This window comes from Nipponia nippon, unplaced genomic scaffold (genome assembly GCF_047370975.1).
Source record: "Nipponia nippon isolate SJK-2023a ecotype South Korea unplaced genomic scaffold, ASM4737097v1 scaffold_3, whole genome shotgun sequence".
NCBI lineage: Eukaryota > Metazoa > Chordata > Aves > Pelecaniformes > Threskiornithidae > Nipponia > Nipponia nippon.
In genome coordinates this window covers 99,777,256-99,802,512 of record NW_028262347.1, presented here as the reverse complement: position 1 = coordinate 99,802,512, position 25,257 = coordinate 99,777,256, and the positions used below count along the sequence as shown (strand labels likewise).

The 25,257-nt window shown below is 38.8% G+C and overlaps 1 long non-coding RNA gene across 1 annotated transcript in view; it reads left to right on the top strand.

Moving 5' to 3' along the window:
* The window catches only part of LOC148054797 (uncharacterized), a 59,252-nt gene that overhangs the window by 17,759 nt on the left and 16,236 nt on the right, over positions 1-25,257 (top strand). The window lies entirely within an intron of this gene.

Here is a 25,257-nt window from a genome sequence, read left to right as displayed (position 1 = left end):
AAAACTTGTAACAGGGTGGGAGGATGAGATCTGGAGACTCTGGAGCTGGAACCTAAGGCAATATTCAGACAGTGATTATGCAATTGTTGCATAATACAGAGAGTGCTTGCATGAATAATCCTATTAACATTAGAGCTTCACAATCAGGCAATTGAACACTGCACTGTTCAAAATCATTTGCATTTATGGTGAAAAAATCAGCAAAATCACCATTAAAAAAAATAGCAGTCTCATAAATGTAGTCTTCCTCAGTGGGGGATAAGAGTGTAAGAATGTCAGAGGAAAGAATAGAGGAAAACATTTTCTCGGCTTAGATACAGTAGGAAGGATTGGTTTTAATGGTTTCCCTTGAGAAAGGGAAAAGTTGCGGAAAAGGTATAGATGGCTATTATGGGTTGTCATTAATTTATTTGTTGTGCCTGAGAAGGGCTGTGAACACTGGGATAGACAAAATTGAAAGGAAAGGGAAGAAAAGTGTACTAGTCACCTGAATAATTTGCAGTTTTTTTATTTGTATCTAGAAAGAGCCAGAGCCAGCACAGGCAGAAGGATTCATTCCCAAACATTTGACAATTTTTTGTGCTAATGAAGCAGTAACTGGAGCAGCAGGTGCAGCCTCCTGTCCCTCCCAAGTTATAAGGCCCCTGTGACAGAGACGTCGCCCACTCCTGTGCTCTTGCAGACCCCGCGGGGTGAGGAGCCTGGGCTGCTGAAGGGGCTGCTCTCCCTCCCACTAAAGGTGAGGGCCAAGAGATTCCTCTCCAAAACAGCGGGCAGCGGCAGCACGCACGAGCAAACTGTAGTGTCCATGCCAGGACTGTAAAAGCCACAGCATCTCTCTGAGCTGTTTCTGTGCTCCCAGGGGGAGAACACACACGCTGAGCCTGTGTTCATGCCAAGAGCAGCCCCGGGCCAGGCTTGGGCTGCATGCAGGGTGGGAGTTGTGTTCCTTCTGCAAGATTCACATGCCGCCTCCTGCAACTTTGCCAGTTACAAAGCAGCCATGCATTTCTAAGGAACCTCTGCACAAACACAGAAACAGCAGCAGCAAGACTGGTGCCAGCAATGCTGTGGAAAACAAGTCATTAAATATCTGATATATGAAGTTTAAGCTACATGCCAAAGCAGAAATAAACCTCTGTTAGGCTGCCTTTTTTTTTTTTTTTTTTTTCCTCCCCAAAAGGTTTAACGCTATGGAAAATGAGTGGGTCTATAAAGATGCATCTCTAGGCATCAGGGACAAGTCAGAGTGACAGCTGAAATTTAACCTGAGTTAATGTTGCCAGAAAGAATTTGAATGTTTAGGTGCTGATGGCTAAAGAATTTGTACAGTCATCTGTGCAAAAAGACTGAGAAAATCTGTAGCTGGTTGAGGAAAGTCATCTGCTTTTATCTTGTGCCACAGTATTTGAAAAAGCAAATCCAGTGCGCTAAACACCAATAGCTGCAGAACACTGGAGCCTTTCAAAGCTAGTTTGCTTCTAGCTGGATTTATTCATTAGCTTTGTAAATGTTTTGATATGCCAGAACTTATGACCATTTCCAGACCAAATAGAACTGGTATAAGACAAAGAAAAATAGTATTTTTACAGTTGTTCCTATGTGACAATCCATGATGAATTCTAGTCTGGAGCATAACTGTGAGGCAATCTTCTCTGTTCTGGTTTCTCTTATCCTATATATAAGAACAGTCATCTAGTAGTCTTCCATGCTTGTTGGTTTCTTGGATATATGTAATAGATTTGGATGTAACAATAGTCTTGAGGTTTTATTTCTATGGGAAGATACATCTGGAGAATGTACTGAAGGCACAGTTCATTTTTTCTTTGTTAGCCAGCACACTTTCTTTGTGTTTTCTAGAGTGCAAATGGAGTTTTCAATGTGTTCTAGGAAATAAATTCGAAAGAGCTAGTAAAGGCATATCCCTTTGCTTTAAAAACTGTATTTTAGGGTATGGCAGTTTGCATTTTCATTTTTGGGGAGATAATGAATAATTGGTAAGAACAGGCAAATCTCCACTAACATCAGTGCAGCTGCATTCATTTAAATTAGTTGAGGATCTGATTCACTGTATGACAAAATGTCTCGACTAATATAATTAGCTAAAGCTGCAATCAAAGCCCAGCAGGGATGTGAGTTGTTGCAGCAATGTAAAATAGGGAAAAAAAAAAAAGCAAAGCTAAAAGTTTCCAATATATATGAATATGTTCAGCTACATCTACTGTTCCATTTTTTTGTATTTATTGATGTGATAAGTGGGGTACTGTGCCAGGATGAGATGAGGCCGCTAACTGAGTGGGAGAGTTTGCCTCATAATTATGAAAATTACTTTTTCCTTTGCCTTCATGCAAGTAACAGACATGTAAATGTAGACCTGTGGCTGCTGCATGAGCAGCAGAGAGAGCTGCTATCAGAGCTTATGTTATCCCTTGTCTTATTCACTGTTTACAAGGCTGTATGTTTAGCTCACCTTAGGCAAATTGCTATCTTTCTCTGTGCTTCAGCATGCTCATTCCCAGACCTGTCTGGCTAGATCTTCGAGGCAGAGCTTGCTCTCGCTCTGTGCTTGTCATCGTGCCTCCTGCAATGAAACTATCCCTCATGTAGCTGCTGCTGCTTTCTGCCCCTCTCCAGCAGCACTAATTAGAATGAATGCAGCGATCACCACGAATAAATACATACCAGTATATCTCAAATCCCCTAACTATTACGAAGTACAAGTTTGACAAGACAAAAATTTCCAACCCAGCCTTTGAGTCAGTTTATTAAAGTGGACCTCTGCCTACTACAGTCTGTTTTTTCCAGACTATCACAATATCCAGGAGCCTCAGCTTTTCTCTTGGCTGCTGGTCTAAGCAGGAAGGCAGGAGACAAGAGCATAAAACGCTTTGTCACTGCCATTGTAAACAGTTTGTGTATTTGCTGTAGAAATGTGTTTCTATGAGGGGTCAGACTGTAATACCTTGTACCTTGTCAGCAGAAACAAGCTTCGTGCATCCTGCTCCCACTAACAGGATTCTTCTTGTACATCCAGTTCTGGGTAAGAGAGAGTACAGTTCTTTTAGTTCTCAGTAGTATGGTGGGTACATATTTGTACATAAAATACAAACCACCATAAGTAAGTAAGTCTTACTTACTCTCAAGTTCTCTTTGTTCAAAATACCTTAATTCTTTAATGTCTGAGCTTTTTATGAAGTACAATTTGTGAATTTCATCTCAGTTTCACATTTATTATTATTTTTGAGGATGGTTAATGATTTTTCTGATATCACACAGTTTAGGTGAGAATATTAATGGCTAATAGAAAGAGATAGTACAAAGATAGTAAATGGTGGGGTACATTGCTCAAAGCTGGCTCTAATATGTTCACCAGGCTATTAAGAAAAATAAGATAATCTGAGGCATTGTCTGGGAGTTACAGGATTATTGATTGTACAGTTTTCGAGCTATAAGGCTTTAGAACCGTGGGGCCCTTTTCTCTCCATCACACACTTGCAGCCTGAGCAGAACTGGTCCTTCCACTTCTTGCTGGCTCAAAACAATGTGAATTTGGTCAGGGATTTGCAAATTAAACAGTAGCTGCTGTAGTTAGTGCTGTCTGCCAGCATCAGTTGACAGGAAGTTTTTCAGATTAGGTTTTTAGTTTCATAGTTTTAGTAGCAACTTAGTCCTAGTAAAATCACCAGAACAGACTGCACTTAACTGATGTGACAGTACATTAGAGTCTAATAAAAATTAATTCTTTATGGCCAAGTTGTGTAAAATGTGGATTGTTCTTCATTTGCAGAATGAAATAAAATACTTTTAATTCTTTGGAGTGTCCCACTCCATAAAAGACACTCTTCTTTCCTTCAAACTGCAGATACGGACACTTAAACACCTTTGTAACGAGATTTCTGTTCTTTACGAGTCTGAAAGATAAACTTGGAGAACAAACTTCTGCACATGTATGTCAGATTTCCTTGTTTATTTTAAAGCATTTTGTTAAACAAATAATTCAGTTCCTGTCTTTGTGCTCCTCAGAGCACTCTCTTGAGCGTGTGTGTAGTCTAGAATCCAGAAAAACAAGACTGCTTGCATTAGAGACAAATCAAACACATGCGTTTTTCTGCCAAATATCTGGAGACCTTAGCTAAGGCACTTGAAAATAATTTTCTTAATTTCTAGATTAAAGGAAAAAAGGGTTATGAATTATTCAAATGTGTATATGGATTGAACATCAACTATCTGCTGGTCTGTCTAGGATTTTATCTTCACACCTATTAACTTGGATTTGAGAAAAGGTAAATTTTATTTTATGTTTAGATGTTGAAACTTTCTTGAGGTGTTAGCTGACAAAGACCAACAAAGACAAATGGTAATAAAAACAAAAGCTGACAAACTAAGGGAAAGTTTCCCAAATGCAATCTAAGTTGTATTGCTGAAGTAACTGAGCATCAGGCTTCAAAGAAAAGCAAATAGAACCTCCAGTTGTATCCCTGTGGGATGGAACCCACTCTTGAGAAATTTTGACATTCCAGATGTAATTTATGGTTCTAAGTCTGAAAACATCTGCAAAGAGCAGATGTTTTTGGTGACGATACCTGTCTTTTGGTGGGGGGAGTTAAGAATCTTTTGAAAGAAAAATAATTGTCTAGAGATGCTCGTATGCTTTTCAGTGCAAATATCTGTCTTGGAAGTCAGTGGATTTTGGCTTCTCTATCAACAAATTGAGAATAGGATTGAGAAGTGCTACTCTGTGACTCACCAAATAACAGGGATTTTAGCTGGCTTTTGACCTCAGAAAATTAAAGAGAGAAAGTCTCTCTGAAGGTTGATCACTCCTTCCCTGGTTTACCTTCGCACAGTATCTAGCATAGGAATAGGAACCACAGAATAGTTGAGTTTGGCAAGGACCTTTTGAGATCATTGGTCCAACACCCCTGCTCAAGCAGGGTCACCTAGAGCAGGTTGCCCATGACTCTGTCCAGTCAGGTTCTGAGTATCTCCAATGATGGAGATTCTACAACCACTCTGGACAACCTGTTCCATCCTCAGAGTAAAAATGTGGGTTGTTTGGTTGTTTTTTTAATTAGATGGAAATCCATGTGTATCAGTTTGTGCCCATTGCCTCTTGTGTTTGTGAGCACCACCGACTAGAATCATAGAATCGTTAAGGTTGGAAAAGACCCTTAAGATCATCGAGTCCAACCGTTAACTATTGACTATCAGTAAACAGTTTTTTGCTAACGTTATGCAAAAATAATAGTTTGCCTCACTGGAAATTTATTTCCCATTGCAACTCCAATAGCTTTGAACTGTCTCAAGCAAGACAGGCAACAAGTTCAGCTCTCCTGGGTAGCCCTGCTGACATTTGGTGAACCAGACATTGCAAAAAGTGTATAAATCTAAAGCAGAAAATCTATCATTTCAAGACTAACTGTTTTTGTCCAGAACTCAGTGTTTTCCAGATGAAATGAGGTCATGCAAAGCTGTGGTCATGCCCAAAGCCAAGGAGCAGCTGACTAGAGCTGAGAACAGCTTTTGCGTTAGACCTCCAACTCAAACAAGCCTAGGGTCAAGGGCCAATGTGTTTGTGTAGCTTCAGCTATCCTGTTGGAAACATTGCAGACATGAGCCTGCACTTATATACTTTAGCTAGTCTTTTCTGCCCTTTCCCTTTGTGCAGGTTTGGAACTATTTTCCTCAGTGAGTGTAAATCTGTCTGAGCCTATGAGGTCTCTGCATGTGTTTTAATCAGATCCCACACTCCACTGTGAATATTCAGCTCTTTGTTTTATCTCTGTGATGGAATACTAAAGGCCAGAGACAGAAAACTCATGACGTTGAGTTGACAGCTACCCCTTAAATAAGTTGAAGAATAGACAAGATCTTACCTTGGAAAACAAATATGTATAGGAAGACGTCACCTATGAACAAGGTTGTGCACTCAGGTCTGTGCTTGCTTTGAGATGCTGAGCAAGCCTGCATGATGGCAGACTGTTACATGACAAAAGGGCAAGAGCCTCCCACCTCTGGAGGACAATTTTACTGTTTTATAGTGGAGATATTCCAGCAGCTTCATAAAACAGGGTATATCCCTATCTTTTTGAACGCAGTTAGACTGACTGAATCTCTAAGAGAAAGATGCGTGAGAGAGAGAACTATTGCATTCAAACTGCTTTTCTAAAGAATCACTATTTTGGGGTGCCTTCTTTATTTAAAAGGCAAGTTGTATGGTCAGAATCCTGTGCAAAATATGCATGTGAGATGAGCTGCATCTGTAATATGCTGACAGCTACCTAAAGTTGGCAGTGCTGATCCACGTCCTTTGAGAAGGACAATGCAGCACCCCCAGGTGAGGCACTGCTTGGAGACAGTTTGGCTGCTAAGAGTAGCCTGAGGCTTGGTCACAGCAGAGTGGATAATCCTCACTTGGTCACCGTATGGTAAAGACTGGCCTCCCGAGGCAGGAGCTCTATCTGCTCGCAAAGCCTTTAGGATATATATACTGGAAAGCTCAGTTGGCAGATAGAAGCAGGGTATATTTGTATTAGAAAACTAAGATTTGACACGATCAAACTACCAAACAAAAATTGAACTGTGGGTAAATAGTAAAGTATATAACACTGTGAAACAGATCAAGAATAAAAGAGCCAAGTGCCTACCTGAGCTCTGAGATGAGTTTCCACTAGAATAATAATCTTTAAAGGCATCTATTTTCCTTACAATCATAAGTTAATCACATAATATGCTTCTGACAGGTATTATGAACGTGGAAAATAGCTCTAGTTTTTCAGACTGTCAAACAAACTGATAAGCCATGCCAGTAAGTTCACCAATCCCGTCTTACTTAACATGCTGTTTCATTGACATATGCTACTTGCTGTTACATGTACCTATATTGCTAAATAAAATCAATTATGTATGTATAATCACATTTATTAAGCACTGCAACTGCTTGCATGTTCTGGTGGGCACACTGAGAATCTATTTACTGTAGCATGTTTTTGTGAATAGCTGGGGAACTGCTGCTGTAGCTATTTATTAGGATAGCATTAAATGTGAAAATTTTGGGACCAGAAGGAAAGATAATATTTATGTTTGTTTAGGTTTGTTACCATGGTACTTAGAATAGTTTCTAAGGGAATGGAAACAAATTGGTAAGTTACCATTACCCACTAGTATCAGTACTACAGGGGGGGTTGTTTTTAAAAGCCACTAACCTCAGCTTCATTGATTTGCCCAGAACCCTTTTTTCTTGTTTAACTTCTTTCTCTACATTGAAAAGGAGAAAGGAAAAAATCCCTGGTGGAAACCACTATTTGAAGTTATATCTGGATGAAAGCACAGAAGGTAACTGTAAGATAAAAGGGAAAAATGCTCACAGTGATTGATCCAGGTAAAGGAAAATAAAAATTTAGACCCAATAGCATTCACTATCTAGGTTATTCAGGGTGAGGGGTGCAACTGACACAGTCCTTAAGGACAGGGTCTTTCTGCTGTTTCATTGCCTTGGGGGGAGTGCACACATGCACACAAACGTGTTCTATAGAGTATATTTCATATAAGACTAAGACTGTTCTAAATCAGTTTTCCATATGCAGAATGGTTATCTTGCACTTAATGCAGAATTGCAGTGTGATTATGACAATTCAGATTTCAGAGAGGGATGACTAGAAATACTACAGATGCAGTACAAAACGTAAACACGTCAAGCACAATGAAATGCAGAATCATATAGAAGTTAAAAATAAGAGACCTGATAATGTGCATTGTACTATCTTGATATTTCTTGGTTGTTGTAAGGCACAAAAGGAAATATTATTTCCATTTATTTTTCTTCCCTGTGATTCCAAATAAACCTGTTGCTTGACCAATTTCCAACCTACTTTAGAGGTGACCAGGGTGAGAGATATTTTTTTTAAATTTGCAGCTCCTGAAAGCACATGAGTACCTGAAAATCTCAAGAATTTTTCTTTAACACCACACACGCACACACATACCCCCGAAGCAATTCTGGGAGTGAACGCATTCTAACAGGCTCAAAGGAGGGAACAAAGAAGGTGAATTTCATATTTACATTATAGATTATTTTTAAGGCACTTATGTGAATGTATATGATTTTTCTTTTTAAGTCTCTGATTAAGTGCCACTTATGAAGCGTTTTTTTGCCTTTAAAACAAAAAGGCACAGAACCCAAAATCTTCTTTACAAGACTGAGCAAGTAACAAGTGTCAAAGAAAAACTCTATGGCTGTCCTCCCACAGCATCATCCTAACACCTCTCCTGGTCTGCATTGACTTGCTGCTTTTCTTCCTCAGTCCATGATCTAAAACATACCGTGAGAAATGCTTAGGAGAAATCAGACATTGGGGAATCCCTGACAATGCAGCTCTTGTAACAACCCCACTTTTAAGAGATAAGATTTGTCCTAGACAGCCTGCAATTTAAATGAAACTGCAGAACCCTGTTTTATATATACCATGTGTACTAAGTACTCTGTGATGTTCATGTGCACATTTTAAACAGTAGTTGTTTTTCTCTATCAGCAGTGTGAAATGCATGTGTATTCATTTGCATTATATATATCTCTGTCTCCAAATACATGCATCTAGGTGGTCTTCCTCTTTTTTTAGACATTCTTTCATCTCAGATTTTCAGGAGGAATTGCTAACTTTGATTAACTTTTAGGGCAGCCTCAGCTGATTTGCAATGTTGCTTCTGAAATTACATGTAAGGTACATTTGGTAAATTTTAAAAGCAGGACTGGTGGAACTTGTCCTTTCCACGTGAGCTTTTTTTTCAGCTTTTGAAGTCATTTTAAAACCATGCAGACTAGAATTAAAGCAAATATTCACAGAAAGTGCATAATGAAACAGCCTTAGAGGTCTTTATCAACAGCCAGTGGTACTTGGACTAAAGCAGTGCCTTCCAGAAGGGCTCCTCCAGCTCTGCCAGCACCAGCAAGCCTTGCTTTACAGTAGGACTTCACTTTTCAGACAGAGCTGGCTGCTGATTACACACATACTGTGTCTAATCCTGGGGAAGAGGAGGCAAATTTTGTGCTGAGAATCAGGCCCATGTTCTTAACTGCCTCAACCAGAGAGAGAAAAACTCAAAAACATGGTGTAATTTAAGCCTAAAGTCTCTAAAATCATAGCAAAGAAGGAGTTTCAGGTTCATTATTTGAGAATGAATGTGATTTTTTTTTTTTTTAAACTTTTTTAAGCCTCTTGATATTTGGCATCTGACTTGGGATTTTTGGCTGCATAGGATCAATCATACACTGAAATTTTATTAATAAACCATCATGGTTTTCCCCAGCCACACTGAGCAATAAAACAGTTAATTTTCTTCTACTTAAAATGTTCTTAGTGAAGAGAGTTAATTGCCGCTTCACAGTTTTTATCTTTTCAAAGTAGAATTATGATTCTGCCTGACATAAAAAAAAAAAATTGAGCAAACATCTGAGCTTGTGCTGGAATGCAAATAGTCGCAGGGAGAGCACCATTTCTGATCCTTGCACTTGGTTCTAGTGGTCTCCAGCAGTGTTTGGGAGGGTTACCTGGTGACCAGCTGCACAAACACTCTACCTGGCCCCTCCAACCAGCAAAACCCTGCCTTTGCAAACCTTCTGTGTAAACAAACATCACAAATAAATACCAGAGCGGGGACTGTCCCAATTAAACAGCTGTAAAAATAAAAAAATAAAAATTGAAAAGGCTTGCCTTATGACCAGGCTGTGAAACCACAAAGAAAGCATCTGCAAGCAGCAGTTAGAACAAATAATACTTTCCATTCAGCTGTACAGGCAAATTCACTTGCAGGCAAGCGTCTAGGATGCTGGTTGTTACATTTAATGGTTACTTGCAAATAAGTAACGTCAGGCTCTCTTCCAGGCTCACTTTCAAACAACAGGCTGCCTTAATCTGAAACATCATTGAAAATATACTTTTTTGGCTAAGAAGCCTGATTAATTAGTTTAGAACCATAACAAAGTGAAAGGTTTCATATTTAAGCAAGGTCTGCTTGCTTAAAACATATAAACCCCACATAAATTCAGAGTAGTTTGTCCTGCAAAAAAGAAAACTGCATTCAAAACTACTCATAAAGATATCTTGCCTCTGATAGGAGAGATGGACTTTGTACATAAGAAACAGTACTTGCTCTACAGGGTGTGACATTATTAAGCAGTAAAGAAGTATAAATTTGCAGGATATTGATTGTATCTTCTAAGTATAATCCTAGGAAATACTGTGGGTTTTTTTCTTAAAAATTATTGATGTTCATTCTATAGTTCATATGGAAGAATATGAGAAGTTTAGGGTTGGTGTAAGGATGTCAGCTGGATGTTAGTTTGTTGTGATAATGCTAGGTGATATTAGGATGTAATTCTTCTGACAGGAAAACACATTTTCAATTTTATTTTTTTAATATTCCTTTCTTGAACTACTCATAATGATACTAATTTTCCTCATTGTAAACAGATATCATCACAGATATTCTTGTTTTAATTCTGAGCATTGCATCCTACTGGAGGTAGGGTTGCGTTTTTAATTAATGGAGTCAGTGTACAAATAACACGCTAGAGGTGAATTTTAGGTAGCTCTATGACTTGCTGCCATACGACTAGCTTTAGCTCTGGCAATAAGCTTTCAGAGATCTTGCCAAGGAACTTTAAGGTATATTGACCTCAGTTATATAGTCTGCTTCTCTACCTGATACTTCTTTTTACTTTCAGCAGCAGGAATTTAGTGCCCACATTTTAACTCTTCAATAGGAAGTCCAGCGTCTCAGCTGAGAATGCTGGCTGTCGTAGGCTAACCCTGAGCTGCTGGGCTTTGCAATGGCACATGTGCAGGTGCATGTTCTGCTTCCTTTTCTACTGTTGCAGCCATACCTGGAAAATTATATGAAAATGCACCACACCACTGCAGCGAGGTGCGAGGGTTCCTTTGCCCGTGCCGCTCCTGGCACCTGGAACAAGCCCGGCTGATTGGCATTTCAGGAGAAACTTCTGTACAGGGTGAAGCGTCAACTAAAATATTGTCCGCTCAACTCTGTGGTCCTTTGGGTCCTTTCAGAAGTGTAAAGTGGCAAAAAGGTGTGTCTCTCCTCAGTTAGCTGCTCACTTGGAAGTGGGTGTAGACTGTGGGAGGCAGGTCCCAAATGCGAGCATCAAAATTGCCCTATGCCAGGGCATTCGTAGGTGTTAGATTCCTGTCTACTCTGTGCACCCTTTACTCTGCCTTTTTGCTAGAGCAAAACACTTGGTGGTATGAAGCTGAGCTGTGGCCTACAGCTTTAAGTGATTTTATCGTAGTGTTTGCATGTCAAACATGGTATAGTTCATATTGTTTCTCATTAGTTTCTCTGGTTTTATATGCAATTACCTTTTTTCCAGTGAATGCCCTGGTTTTTAATTTTTCAGGCTGGACAGTATCATCCACCCAAAAAACAGTGGATGATTTCTTGAGATCTAAACTTGAAAATCATTCTCCCTGGCACCTAGTATCCCAAGGCCCTTCCTTGCTGCTTCCATGCTGCGTCAGTATTTGTCTGCCAAGGGCTTTACGTGAGCTCTATTGCCTGTGTAGGAGGTGATCTGAGGATGCTTTTTTTTTCCACTTACTCTGCAAAAGTACAAATTGATTTCAACCTGCTGAATATTTCTACATACCTTCTATTTTCTCATTTAGAAACGAAGAAGCCCCTAAAGGTTTCCTTCACTAACTGTCTGTACTTTAGATGAGGTTGTGAGCTAATTGCTGAACTGCCTCGTGTTGAAGATTATTTGGGTTTTCTTACAATAAAATGACTAAGAGATGAAGGATTTTGAAAGGCGTCAGCCTCTGACTCTCTGCAAAGCCCTGTCTGAGGGCACTGACCCTCATGGAGGAGAGCTGGGGGCTTTGTGTGGAAGGAGGCACTCTTTTCCTTCCTGCTGCCTCCAGGTATTACACCTGTCTGCCCAGAGTAACCTTCTGGTCTGTGATGGGTTTGAGGAACAGGCCAGATCTCCAGAGCTGGAGTAAGAGCAAATGAAATGACACAGACAGATGCAACTTCTGGGCTGCTGCTGTCTCATTATCTTTGTTGGGTCCCTAGTGTGTGTGTATGTACATATACACGTGTCTGACACCTAGGAAATTTGAAAAAATGTGTCACTTCTACATTAAGGAAGCCTTGGTCGTTCTTTTTGCATCATCTAAAGCCAATTCGCCCACACGCTGTCTGCACCAGCTTCTGCAGTTGGGCCCAATGACAGGGCTGTGTGATCAGACTTAGACCTGCAGTTGCTTGCTCAGTTATAGACCAGGACACTGCAGAAGATAAATCCAGAGATGTGTCCTGTGCAGGAAAAACAAAAAAAGTCCACATAAAACTATCCAAACCTCATTAAACTTTTTAAAGAAATCAGAATGCGAATATAAGTGGTATAAATAACTTGTTAGAAAGTTGAATCTGAGAGACTGTTCAGGAGGTTTAACCTTGGATGCTTTAAAAACAACTAAAAATTCCAGAACATTTCAGCAGATTATACTCTAGGTAACAAACATACTTTGAAGTAATTTTCTCTGTCTAGATTGCAGTTAGGAACATTCACTATAAAAGGAAATTACAGTTTAAGCAGGTATGAAGAGAGCAAAAGACTGGGAAATACCCATTAGGAAATCAACATTTCTCCTCCCTTGCAATCTCCATTTATGACCTTCAATGCCCTTTTCAAGCACGGATGAAATAATTTACATGAAATGAGGAAGCATTGTGACCATTGGAAGAAAATCAGACACATAACTTACGTATTTTTCCCATTTCTCCACAGCTGTGAGTCTTTGTGTTCAGACCATCTTATGTGTTCTATGCCATAGGATCACACTTGGCAAAACCATCTGAAAAACTGCAGTGGCTCTTTGATTCTAGCTCTCATAAACAAAGTCATTCTTTATTTAATTGCGGTATTAGGATTAGGGTGTATTTTAATTTAAACATTAATGTTCTCAGTTTGAGTAGAGAATTTATGATGATGCCAGTAATTCCAAAGACATAACAATAATCACAATTCTTGGGGTGTTTTTTCTCCTTACTGTGAACACATAAATTGATCTAAACTTCTTAAAACTACTCCTGAAATCCAGGCTACAAGCTCATGCCTGCTGCTAGACTGAACACTACAACTGCTTTAAGAACACAGGCAAGTATTTGTTTGAAGCCTGATGTGGGCATTATAAAATACAAAACTGCCAGCCTCCTGAAATAAAAATTATTTTGATTTCCCCAGCCCTGTGTGACCCTGGCAAAAGTATCTAATGATTGATCCCACTGCGTTACACTTTGAGGTGCCCCACCGAGGCCCGCAGCCTCCCTGAGAAGCAGCACAGCACCAGGCAGGATGCGAGGGCAGATCTTCCCCCCCCACCCCCAGTTTTTGAGCCAGCATGCTCCAGAAAAGCAGTGGGAGTAGCAGGGGGAAGCATTTTGATACTTCAGCCACCCAGGTTTAATCTACCACAAAAATATGTGTCAAAATGCACAGGTTTTCCCCATTGTAGGGGTACAGTGATGCTGTCTATCTGCCTGCCTTACTTGGTAAGATTTTCTTTAAAAAATTTGGAGACTTTTCTGAGAGGTATGAAAAATCCAAACCATTTGCTATTGAAATTAAAGGAAAGACAGAGATTTTGCTTTATGTTAGATTTGGGCCTATTTATGTGTATAAATAGTGGTCATGAAAATCAATTGTAGTACTTTAAATAAAACATTTTCCATTAAAAAATATTTTCGTATTCAGAACTGAATATCTTCACTAAAAAACATCAACCAAAAAAAGGTTCTATAGGCATTCTTTTGATATCTTAGTTGAAATCATATGCCATTGCTAGCAAAATGATCATAGAAGTCCTTATTTTACTGAAAACACAGATTTTTGACCACAGCAAAGTATTGTCATTTCCATAGTATCTTCAAAACATTAAAACAGTTGCTGTAACTGAACTGCAAAAATGTTAAAAAAGGAAATTAAAAAAAGGCATTATTTTTGAACCTTCAAGTGAAAGTGTGTATATATTGAACTAAACATGTCATCTTTTTTGATCATGTTACCTATTGCATTATTATGCTTTTAAAGTCTTGTAGAAATATGAGGATAGGCTACAAGATCATACCCAGGAAAACTGGGGCTTTGCTTATTCCAGCCTTGCCCACTTCCAGGAACAGCTCCAAAAGTCTTGGAACACATTGCATAAATCTTTCTGAAGAAATTCCTCTAGGATCCACCTGGGAATCATGCTGGTGAACAGTTCAACAACAGCTGGCCATATCTGGCAACAACGTCCCAAAAATGAGGAGGTCCTCCTGTTAGTGGCATAAACTGCCACTGTTCAGAAATTGGGGGGGGGGGATCCACACTAAAGGAAAGAAGATTGGACAAAAATATTTCTTTTCTTAAGAAAACACTGGTTTTGAAACAGTATTTCAACAAGCCATTCCATATTAAATGTTTTTTTTTGAAACTAATAAATAAGTAAATAGTGATTTGTCCAGCAAAGAGCAAATCTGCATGCTTCTGAAGGTTCACTTTTACAAAGAAAGCTGGATATCTTCCTGCCCAGATCTGGAGCTAATGTAGAAGATAAGATATCAAGAAAGGGCCAGAAACTCCTCTTAATGAAGGGAAGAAAAATCAGATTAATAACTGTAATACATTTGAGCAACCATTTATTTGGGCTAGCATCAAGATCACACAAGCCAAGTGCTATTAGGAACTTTGCATAGCAATATAGACTGAAGCTGGCATGGCCAGATACTTGAATGGAGTAGCCTCAAAACTGCTTTGGGAATCAGTTATGTGAGTGCTGGTCTAAGTAGTTTTGTTCAAATATCACTGTGTTCTACAGGAATATTCAGATTTTTTTTTATATTTGTTTTTCTAAAGGCTGGCAACAGAAAATTGAAGATCACCATATTTGATATAGCTTTTCTTTGTGACAGTTATTAGCTTTTTAACAGATTATAAAATAAACTGCATTCTGTCAGTTTTGCTACACACATTTTATATCTATTCTAACTCCTGAAAATAACGTAAAACATCTTGTTTAATGAGCAGTTGAGTTTACAATTTGAGTTCTATGAAGTCATGTGATAGGATGGTATTTTCACAGAAATTGGCTCATATCATTTGCAAACTATTAAACAGGTAAAGTATAAAGAGCCATAAAAATGATTTGAAGAGCAAGCCACATTACTCCTGATTTAGGCTGGGATTGTATATTAAATTCTTGGACCTCTTAGAAATACATTGATTAATGTGGTATGAAAGGCAGACAACAAATATCAGACTTTATCTTAATGCAGATAATGGTACTCCAAGATAGATGGCACTTACATACAAGAATGTGCTACACAAGCTTTTGGATTCCCTCAAGATCTCTTTATTAGTAGGTATGCTAAAATTGCATATGTAGTAGGGTTATAAATATTGTACACAGCCTTGCTTAACCAAAATAAGTTGTCTTATTTACTAGTGAAAGTTAATGTGTCGTCTAATAAACAAGCTGTTGGGAATAACTTGCTTTTTTTTCCTCATGTAATTGTATCTAATGCCTGGTAGGGCAATGACACATCTCAAGAAAATCAGGTTATGTTGATAGTGCAATAAAACAATAATAGTAAAAAATTATGACTATGCTTGAAGTTTCACTTGTGAAAATAGACAATTCTACAAGAATAAATATTGCAGCTTCTGTTCGATAATTAATTGCAAATAGTGACAAACAATTTTCTGTACTACCAAACCTGGACTGCTCATGAATTTACATTATAGATGTATTGTACGGATTAGGCTCTGTACCTTAAACATATATATCAGTAACGTATCACGAAAGCTTGTTAGCATTTGGAAACTTTTGTCTCAATCCATTATAAGACCTGTATCTGCTACTAGTCAGAAGCAGGAAGGCTTTTCTGTATGTCCTGAGTGTTGGCTGGGAGAATAACATAACTGGTTTATGCCCTTTGAACTGAAAGATATTGTGTTAGAATACAAGCAGTTCAGGAAAAAGTTATTAGATATTGGTCTCACGTTAGCATCGTGGGAATGTCTGGAAAACAATTTTAAGAAATCTGGGAAGGCAGCAGAAACCAAGACTGCCTCTAATCCAAGAAAAAAGTAATGGAAATCTGTCCCTTATTTCTTAAGGATTCCAGTCAGTCAGCTATTTCCTGAAGAAATATTTCTATACACAGAACTCACTCTTAGACATCATCAGAAGAGCAGGGGGAAATCTCTCATTTCCTGTGCTCAGGCCTACTAATACACATGGTATTCGTTAAGCACTATCAGTTGTTGCTTGGCACGTGCACCTCTGTCCTATCAGCTATTTTACGTGGGAGTCTTGTTGCTGTATGAGTCTGATCACAGCAACAGTGTTGTGGTAGCTTTACTCCTCTGTGCAGGTCCATTGCATTTACTGGGATTGCTCTCCTGAGTAAAAATTCCCATGAGTTCATCCTGACAAGACTGAGTCCTTTATCTGTGTTAGCCTAGTAGACCTTAAACCCACATGTGTATACCTTTATTTCACAGCATGAGTAAATACCCAGGCAACAGACCCATAGTTTCAAGCATATGAAACAGAACAGAGCGCTTTGTTAATACCTGTGCCACACTTTTCTTCCATCTTTCCTCCTTCTCGTACTGAGTGTCTGCTCCCCAAAAGCCCATAAATATAGTAAGAAATAAAGACCTTTTCAGAGTTGGAAGCAATTTTAGACTACAAATTCAATCCAAAATCTATGTCTTTGTTACGTTCCTCAGTTGCTCAGTAAGAGGCTCCGATCTGGAGGATATGCAGAATGAAATAAAGAGCAGCTTTGGCTCAGGCTCTAGGCAGTGAGACTATTACTGATCCCTACGGACGTGGACTACTTGCAACATCTATGAATGATTTCGCAACTCTTTCTCTTGCTACTGTTGTATGAAAAATATATATAAACATATGTTCTACCACTGAGAGTTTCAGGATATGTCAGCTTTATTTTACTGAAAATCGATCAGGTTTTAAGGGATAGTCCCAATGTTTATGCACAGAACATCTTGATAAAAACACGGTGAATAGATTTTTTTTTTCTCTCTAACCTTTGTCTGTCTGTGTCTCTAGTTTTCAGCTTGCTTAATTTAACCATAACCTTGGCCATCATTTATATTTTAAGCGCTGTATAGCAAGACAAGAGATTCCATAGAAATTAAATTGGGAGGATTTTCCTTTTCAGCTAGTTTTAATATGGAAACTCCTTGACGGAAACGAAAGGATTACTTTTTTCTCCACTTCAGCTATAACCTGAGAACAGAATTCTTGTGTTTTGCACCACAGCTAGTAAAAATGATAGTGCAGACAAATCATCATTGGAAAGGTAGTGAGTGGTGCAATAAAGAGTAAAAGCAGGGCAACGTTTCATCACCACTGCAGTTCAGCCGCCAGAGCTTGATAGCATTTTCCATTCCATTCTACTGACAAATCAATGGCAGCAGAGTGACGATATAAAATAAAAATCTTTGTTGTTTTCCAGATAAATTAAATACAGTTACTGAAAAAATGGAAAAATGGGAATCACGCAACCTCTGATTGACTTCAGTCAACTGTATAGACGGCAATGGCCTCAGGCTATGCTCAGGAGGAAGCCTTTAGGCTCATATATGCATGGTGTGGGATAGAGTCCTTTGAACCTAGGGTGAGGGGAAAAAGGCTGGGTTTTATAAACATAAAAATTTAATAATAAGTATAAAAAACCCATAAATAATTTCAAAATCTTGGACATTTTCTAAAATTAAGACTTTTTCAAAGAGCAATCTTTGTTCTTGGCTATAATGTAAAGACAACTCGCTAGCACAGGACAAGTTTTGTAGGCTGGCAAGAACTATCTCTGCTGAACTCAGTAGGAACCTCATTGGTTTTGCACTAAAAACTGCAGAGCACAGCTCACTGAGCTTTTCCTAATTCATCTATTTTTAGCATTAACTGGTTTGAGAACAGGAGCAGTTTTGAGGTGTAAATAAAAGCATACGATATAAAAATACAAATTCTTCATTAGAATAACAAAAGTAAATGTCTGAAAACCTATTTGAAAATGATGCTGAGTACACATCAGTAAAGATCCCTCTACGTTAAGTATTTAGTGCTTCCACTCAAAATATTGAATCTGATGATTCACTAATTAATAAACAATGTCACAAATCTGCCAGAGAAGATCAGACCAGTGTTGGTACAATGAAAGGCACAGGTTCTGTAGTGGCCAAGTTAGGAGTAAAAGGGAACGAGTAGGAAGCCAGGGTGGAGTCCTCACCCCTGCTGGGAACTGGGGCCACAGGCACATGGTGGCTGGGGAAACACTGTGCCTCCTCCTGCCCACTTCCTGTGCAGTCCAGAGACCTCCTTGTGCCCAGCCATGGTGTGCAAACTCTCCCCGGGGCTGGGGAGCAGGGAAGGAGGGTGCTGCTGCTGCTGCACTGGGGTGTGTCAGCTCCCTCACTGGCATTTCAAATGTACGGCAAGGCTGTGCAGGTCTGGCCGTCCTCTGGAATGGAGCACAGGTCTACCCAAGCCTCCAAGATCCCATTGGGTCACTGTTGGCTAAGAAGGTTATTTTGAGATGTGCTCTAGCGGAACTTCAGTTTTAAAAGAATAATTGGAGCATCATAATTGTATGGGAATGGCTTAATGATGTTCTTTGTTGGAATTAAAGGATACAGGAATTGATCTGAGGTAACAGGAATATGCGGGTTGGAAATAGTAAAGTGTGATCCTGTTATCATCAGGAAGTGTTTAGTATCTTCCTTATATTTTCCCTTGTTCTTTTAAAATAACCTGTTTTCCATTGTAAGATATTCTAATTTCTAAATTCATCTCAGTAGGTCTCGTGCTAAAATATCAAAGAAAAATAGTATTTTTCTTATTTTTTTAACTTCCATTATTTTAGAGGTTTAATTAGATTTTGTTGCTCTGGCAATGTGGTGGCTACAGTGACTACCCGTATGAATTTTTTTTGCTTTTTACTTGCTTATTTAAACAGTTGTTACTAGCTCACTCTCAATTTATCAAATGGGTTAATGAAGAAAAAGTTTATTGTCATCAGCATTCTTTACATTGTGTTTGAACTACTGCTTACAAATAAATTATTATATTAAACTAGCTCTCTCTACTTCTAACAAATATCTTATGTTCTATATGTTTATTATTTATATTTATTAAGCAGGTCATAAAGCTTATTTCTACCTCGGGGTGATTTATAAATTTCTCTTTTTGGTTGGTCTTATAAGTCAAAATGTTTTGTGTTTCTAGTTTCTGATTTGATCACTCATTTTAAACACTGTGTTACTGATTAAGGAAAGATGAAATAGCTCTTACGCCATTTTTAGGACCAATTTTTGAATGATTACTTACTTAGAATAAATTAAATTATATTATATTATATAATAAATTATATTGGTAGGTTTACCAAGATCATCTCAAATAAACCAGCAGTTAACTGAATGTCTCACAAATGACAAATAATGAGATATATAGAAAAGCAGAAAATTATCTGTTTTGATTTTTTGACTGGCTCCATTCAACACATAAAATGTGAAACAGTTCCTACAAAGGAGAATACTCCATACCCAAAAAAGGAGCTAGTTTATTTTCAGGTTTTTTGGCACTACTGCAATAAGAAAGCAGCATTTCTCAGATGTTTCTCATTAGTCCCAGTGCTAGCTATTTTCCAGATAAATGTGAACTATCTCCTGAAAATGAGAAAAGCAGTATCATGACAGTGAGGCTGCAGAAATAGATCTCCTATTGGGAAGAAAAAAAAAAAAAAAAAAAAAAAAGAAGAAAAAATCCAAAAAGCATCATTCATATTTGCCTAAAAAGGCAAGGATTCAGCAAAATGTTTCCATATCTACTAATCTTCAAGTATACTTCAAGGTGAAACATTGTTCTTACTCAGGGAATGGCAAAACGTACACTGGCTTCAAGACAAGAGAGACATTTCACCTGAATGTATAATTCTGTGCCTAATTACTGCGAGGAACATAGGGCTCAAGTACCTGGGGTGGGGAGTAATCCTCTATTTTAGGTCTCTGTCACACTTGGATGCTTTCGGATGTCTGGACTCCCATGGCTCTGACCAGCTGTGCCCAGCCTGAACAACACTTTGTGGTGCACGTATAATATCCTATTGCATTTTGGAAGAACCTGGCTCGTTGCACTTTTTATTGGAGCGGTGACACTGCTTATTCAATGGTCACTTGTTTGGGTGAGAGGCTCCTTGTCCAGGCAGTATCAGAAAGAAAGGACTATATCTGAAGAAATAGCCTTATTTCTAAATTACATCAACATCTTAATAAAATGCTCATGTAAGAAGATTAACTACTCATAGTGCCTTATATTTAGGATAATTGTTCGTGCCCTGTTTCAAGGCAATGAATGTATAGACAAAGTAATACATATCTAAAATGCATAAAGAAGCATCACTCCATTGAATTTGTCTACTTTCCATTGTCTTATTTCTCTGCATAGTAATGTTTACTAACCTACTGGTAGTTAGATCGCACTATCTTTTCTCCTTAAAACAGACATGGGCTAACGACCGTCTGTTGTTATAAAATTTACTATCCACAAAGGATGCTATAAAAACAACCAGTAGAGCTGACTGAAAAATAATTTTAAAAAATAAGCTCCATTTACTATTTTGCTTTAGGAGGAGGGGAGATCTTTTTAATCATATATCTTTTCAGGTATTTTTGGAGGACATCAACTCTTTCAATAAGATGGGTTTGATTTTTATAGTATTAGATTGAATGTACAGGAAGGGAGGCAGCAGTGAAATAAATCTAACTAAATGAGGCCACAGAGTAGTTTCATATCTAAACTCAAAAGCAGTATGTGTGCTTTTTGCTCAAGTCATGATATCTTCACTGCACTGCACATAAAATAGTTTCCTATCCATGTCAAAGCACATCCAGAAACACCTGGATTTCAGTGCCATTCAGCTTGAGAATGCTGAGCATGGTTTTGGTCTAGATCCTCATGTGGAGTAAATTAGCGTGGCTTTGTCAGCTTCCATAAAGCTTCAGTAAAGCAATAGCTATATACATCAGCTAAAGATTTGAGGTGTATTGCTTTCCCTCCCCTTTTTTGGATAGTCTCTTGCTTGAAATCAGTATGAATTACTACGTGGATAAACAATACAGAAACACTTTTAAATAAAGGTAGTTGCATATTTAAGAACATGGATACTGGGAGCAAAGTTGAGTAAAACAATACGTACAAATCACTGAAGGCTTTCTAATTTCTTCGAAGTCTCTTTCAGTCTAAAAGCATTTCAGTATTAGCCCTTACACATCCTGCAGGGAATAAGTACGTATCAGAAGCCAGGCTGCAGCTAAACGTTGAAGTCTTGACGTTTGACCTCTAAGAGCCTGTGAAAAAGTACAGCCAGACAGATGAGGACAGCAAAAAAGAAATGCATACATTTATTTTATTTGTACATTAGTTTTGAGTCAAAAACACATCAAAATAGAAAAGACTGGATATGCTGGGAAATGCAGGGACAGGGAGTTGTGTGCTTTAACGTAGCTGTATTTTAAGAGGTTTTTGAAAGTTTTTGAAAATTAATAAGGACATGTCTTTCTCCATTTTTCCTTTTTGTCCCCTCCTAGAAAATAGCATGAGAAGAGTCCATGTTTGTAAAACTGAAGGTGTTCTTTTTTAAAGAAACCAACTGCATCTATCTTTTTAGCCCTTTGAACATGTTCTGATTTCTTGGTAGAGACTCTCCAGACTCCTTTTCTTGCAAAGTGTGTTCCTCCTTCATATTCCATATAGGATGTTACTACATTTCCCTTGCTTTTCACCTTTTATCCCACGAACTTTGTAAGGGACAGAGATCTCTCATTCCTTCACAGAGTAAGTGAATGAATAAAAATGCTTCTGCAGAGCTGGGTACAGCAAAGCTCAACTTTGCACAAGTAAAGAAAGATCTCAAAAGAATCCTTGAGCCAAGGATAAGGAAAGAAGAACTAACATTTCAAATAGCAAAAAATGCAAGCAAGCAGGGTTTTTGGAACCTAGTTTAAAGGAAAGGGAAAGGAAATACAATAGGGTCAGTCAGTCATTGGTTGAAGCAAACAGGAAAGTTTTACATGAGAACTAGCTCAGTGGTCTGGAGTAGGAAGGTGAGAAGGTGTTTTGCAGATAAGTGAAAAAAACAAGATGAGAGCAAGCAAGAACCACGAACCATGGGAGTCCTATGGCAAAGAAATTATAGGTCAACACTAACGTGTAGTCTTGAAGTGATACAAAGCTGGAAAGGAGATGTAGAGATAGTTCAAGATGAGTTTTGAAAACCAGAGAGATAATTCTAATGTGTTTTAGGATAAGCAAACTGTGGATAAACTGGCAATACCTTGAAGCATATTAGCTGTTCAAGAGTAAATCTCCATGTGAACATTCTCACAGGGTATTTATTATGCATCTCCTTAGAGGGAGAGCTGGGAAGCTCAGACCAGCTCTATAAGCCTTTGGGTTAGAAGAGCAGGAGCAGTGCAGGTTTCTTGTAGGGCTGGGGGGCTGGGGGGGGGGGGGGGGAGGAATTTGCACATTCCCTGTCTGCTCTGTGCCTTGCTCAACTCGTTGTTATTAGTATATCTCTTTCAGGAGCAATGCCTTCATACAGAGTACAGACCATGTAAGAAAAAAAAAGTTAAGCCTTATCTGGGACTGAAAGCACACACATTTTTGCTAAGGCTCCTCTCTATGTGAGCCTCAGATGCTATAACTGTGTCAGCAATCTAAGTCCATACCCATTGCAGATTGCAATTTAAATGAGTTTCAACAGTACCTGATGTTCCTTTCTTTTAGACTTTCTTTCCCCCTCCCCCCATCTGCAGGGATACATTCAAACAAAGAAGGCACAAGAGCAAAGATTAAACTGAACTTAAACCAGACACCTTCTGCACTCAGATAGCTGTGTCCTTTGTTCATAATTCACTTACAACCCTCCCCCTACAATATGCGGTATTTTTCATTCTTAGCAAATCACAGGACCAGATGCTCCTTTTGACATGTGGAGACAAGTCACAGATTTTGAGGCTTTCTCAATTTGTGTTGGCTAATGTAACAGTTATTATAGCTACATTCTCAATATTGGAGAAACATGCTTCCCTGACTTGCTTTGATTTCTTGTCAAAGTAGCTTACAGAAAACACAACAAGTAGCTATTACTTGTTTTACTCTCTCTTCTGTTAAGTTTATTTTTTAAGTGGCATAAAATTAATTTTTCCAGTTTGGGTTATTTCTTTTTTATTAGTTTTCGGTGTGAAATGGTTGAACCTGACTTCTTTCTCTAAAATGAGAATCTGACAATAGTGAATGTACCACTGGGGTGGAAAGCTGATGCACTGATAATTCCGGAGGCCAATGGTTATTATTAGTACCGTAGTGCAGGTAAAGTTCCTGCAGTACGTTGTAACCTCACCCATGGAGAAGGACCCCATTGTACCCTGTGTACCGTACAGACAAAAAGCAAGAATAGACAGTGGTGAGGTAGCCTTCCGCAATAAGAGACTTGTTTAGACTCCACGTTTGGCCAGTGTGCAGCTCACCTTGACACAGAGAGTCAGCGCAGAGCTGATGAACAAATGCTGTTTGGGTGTTTTCAGTCAAGGTATTCTCTCTGAACATGGCAGTTCATTAAAAGCTAAATGTGTGGGTTTGGATGAACTTCAGAAATGATGGCCATTGTGGCACAGAGCTTGTCGTAGGTTTATTCTGATATTTGACTTGAACATTATACTGTTACTCTGAGTACTAGTAAAGAAGCAAGAGAAGGAATATCGTGTGTATCAGGGCAGGTCAATGATCTAAAAATCTATTCACATACAGTGTAGAGAACTAATGTTTAGCACTGGTATTAACAGTGTCTCATTTTCCAGTGCAAATCATGTGCTCATTCATATTGTAACATATATATTACTGTAATATATATCTATATATATTTTATCTATCTGTAATATATTTTATCAGTTGGATGTAGGTAAATACACAAATCTGTGTTGTGCAGGTTGCTACATAAAACTAGAGGGTGTGAAAACGTGAGCAGGTACCTCAGATTCTTTCAAATCCATGTAGAACAAATAGGCCTTCATTTTTAAAGGCTTCAGTCAAAGGACCAGATGTGGTAACTGCATGGCACTTAATTTTTCTTCCTTGGAACAATGAAGGGCTGAGATGACCTTGTAGTTTCAAGGAGTCTACAGCAGTGATTTCAAACCTGACACTTAGATCAATCACTAAATCATTCCCCTTAGCTGAACAGACTCATTGCCTATTTGCCCACCATGAAAAAAAGAAAAAAAGCAAGGTCCTTTAATGCCCCTCTTGTATTTCAAAGCCACTCCTGTGTAAAGCCTGTCCTACACAATATGCTATCCAGGCATATACCAGCCAACCTTTCTAGTACGGAAACTGCATGTAATTTAATAAATGATTCCAGAAGCAGCAGGATTAATTAACCTACATCTCCTCCACTCAGTAAGCCAGCCCATGACAGCTCTGACTACAGTATCTGCAGGTCTCCCCCATAAACCCAGTGCCCCATTTCCTCCCTCTCTCCCCAAGATGCTTACAATTCCCCCCCCGTTTCCAGAATCCCTGTCCCCACATCTCCTGCTCCTAAAATCACTCCCTATTGTGATGCCACACGTTCTTCCTTTACTCCCTGCAGTTCTGCAACCCCTCCCACCCTCTCTCTGTCCTCCCTCTATATACATTTTGGCTTTCTGCTGTGACGAGTCTGGAGTATGCGTATTTGTGCTGACTGGCAAGCTGTGCTGATCAGGCAGTCCACACACACATGCGACTACCCAGCTAGCTCCTGCCAACTGAATGAAGAAAGCCTCCTTTCTCCGTGTCTTTTCCTCAGAGAAAGGATTAATACGGTCATTTTCTCCCCTTTACCAGCTCCTGATTTTCATTAAACTCCTAGGAGAGGAAGATTTTTGAGATCTCTATCCTGAAGGCATTGTCAGATGTGGTTGAAATTGGCTGGCAGGTTCAAGATCATTAGGGTCAGGACTGACAGACAGGCTGGTGACACGATTGCGTTATTTTTTTCCTTAGAAACCAGGCTAAAAAAAGTGGGTTTGACAGTGTAATTGATACAGGGGTTTGTGAGCAAAATAAGCAATACTGACAAAAGTACCTTTAATTTGATACTGGTTTGTCTGCACTAAGACTT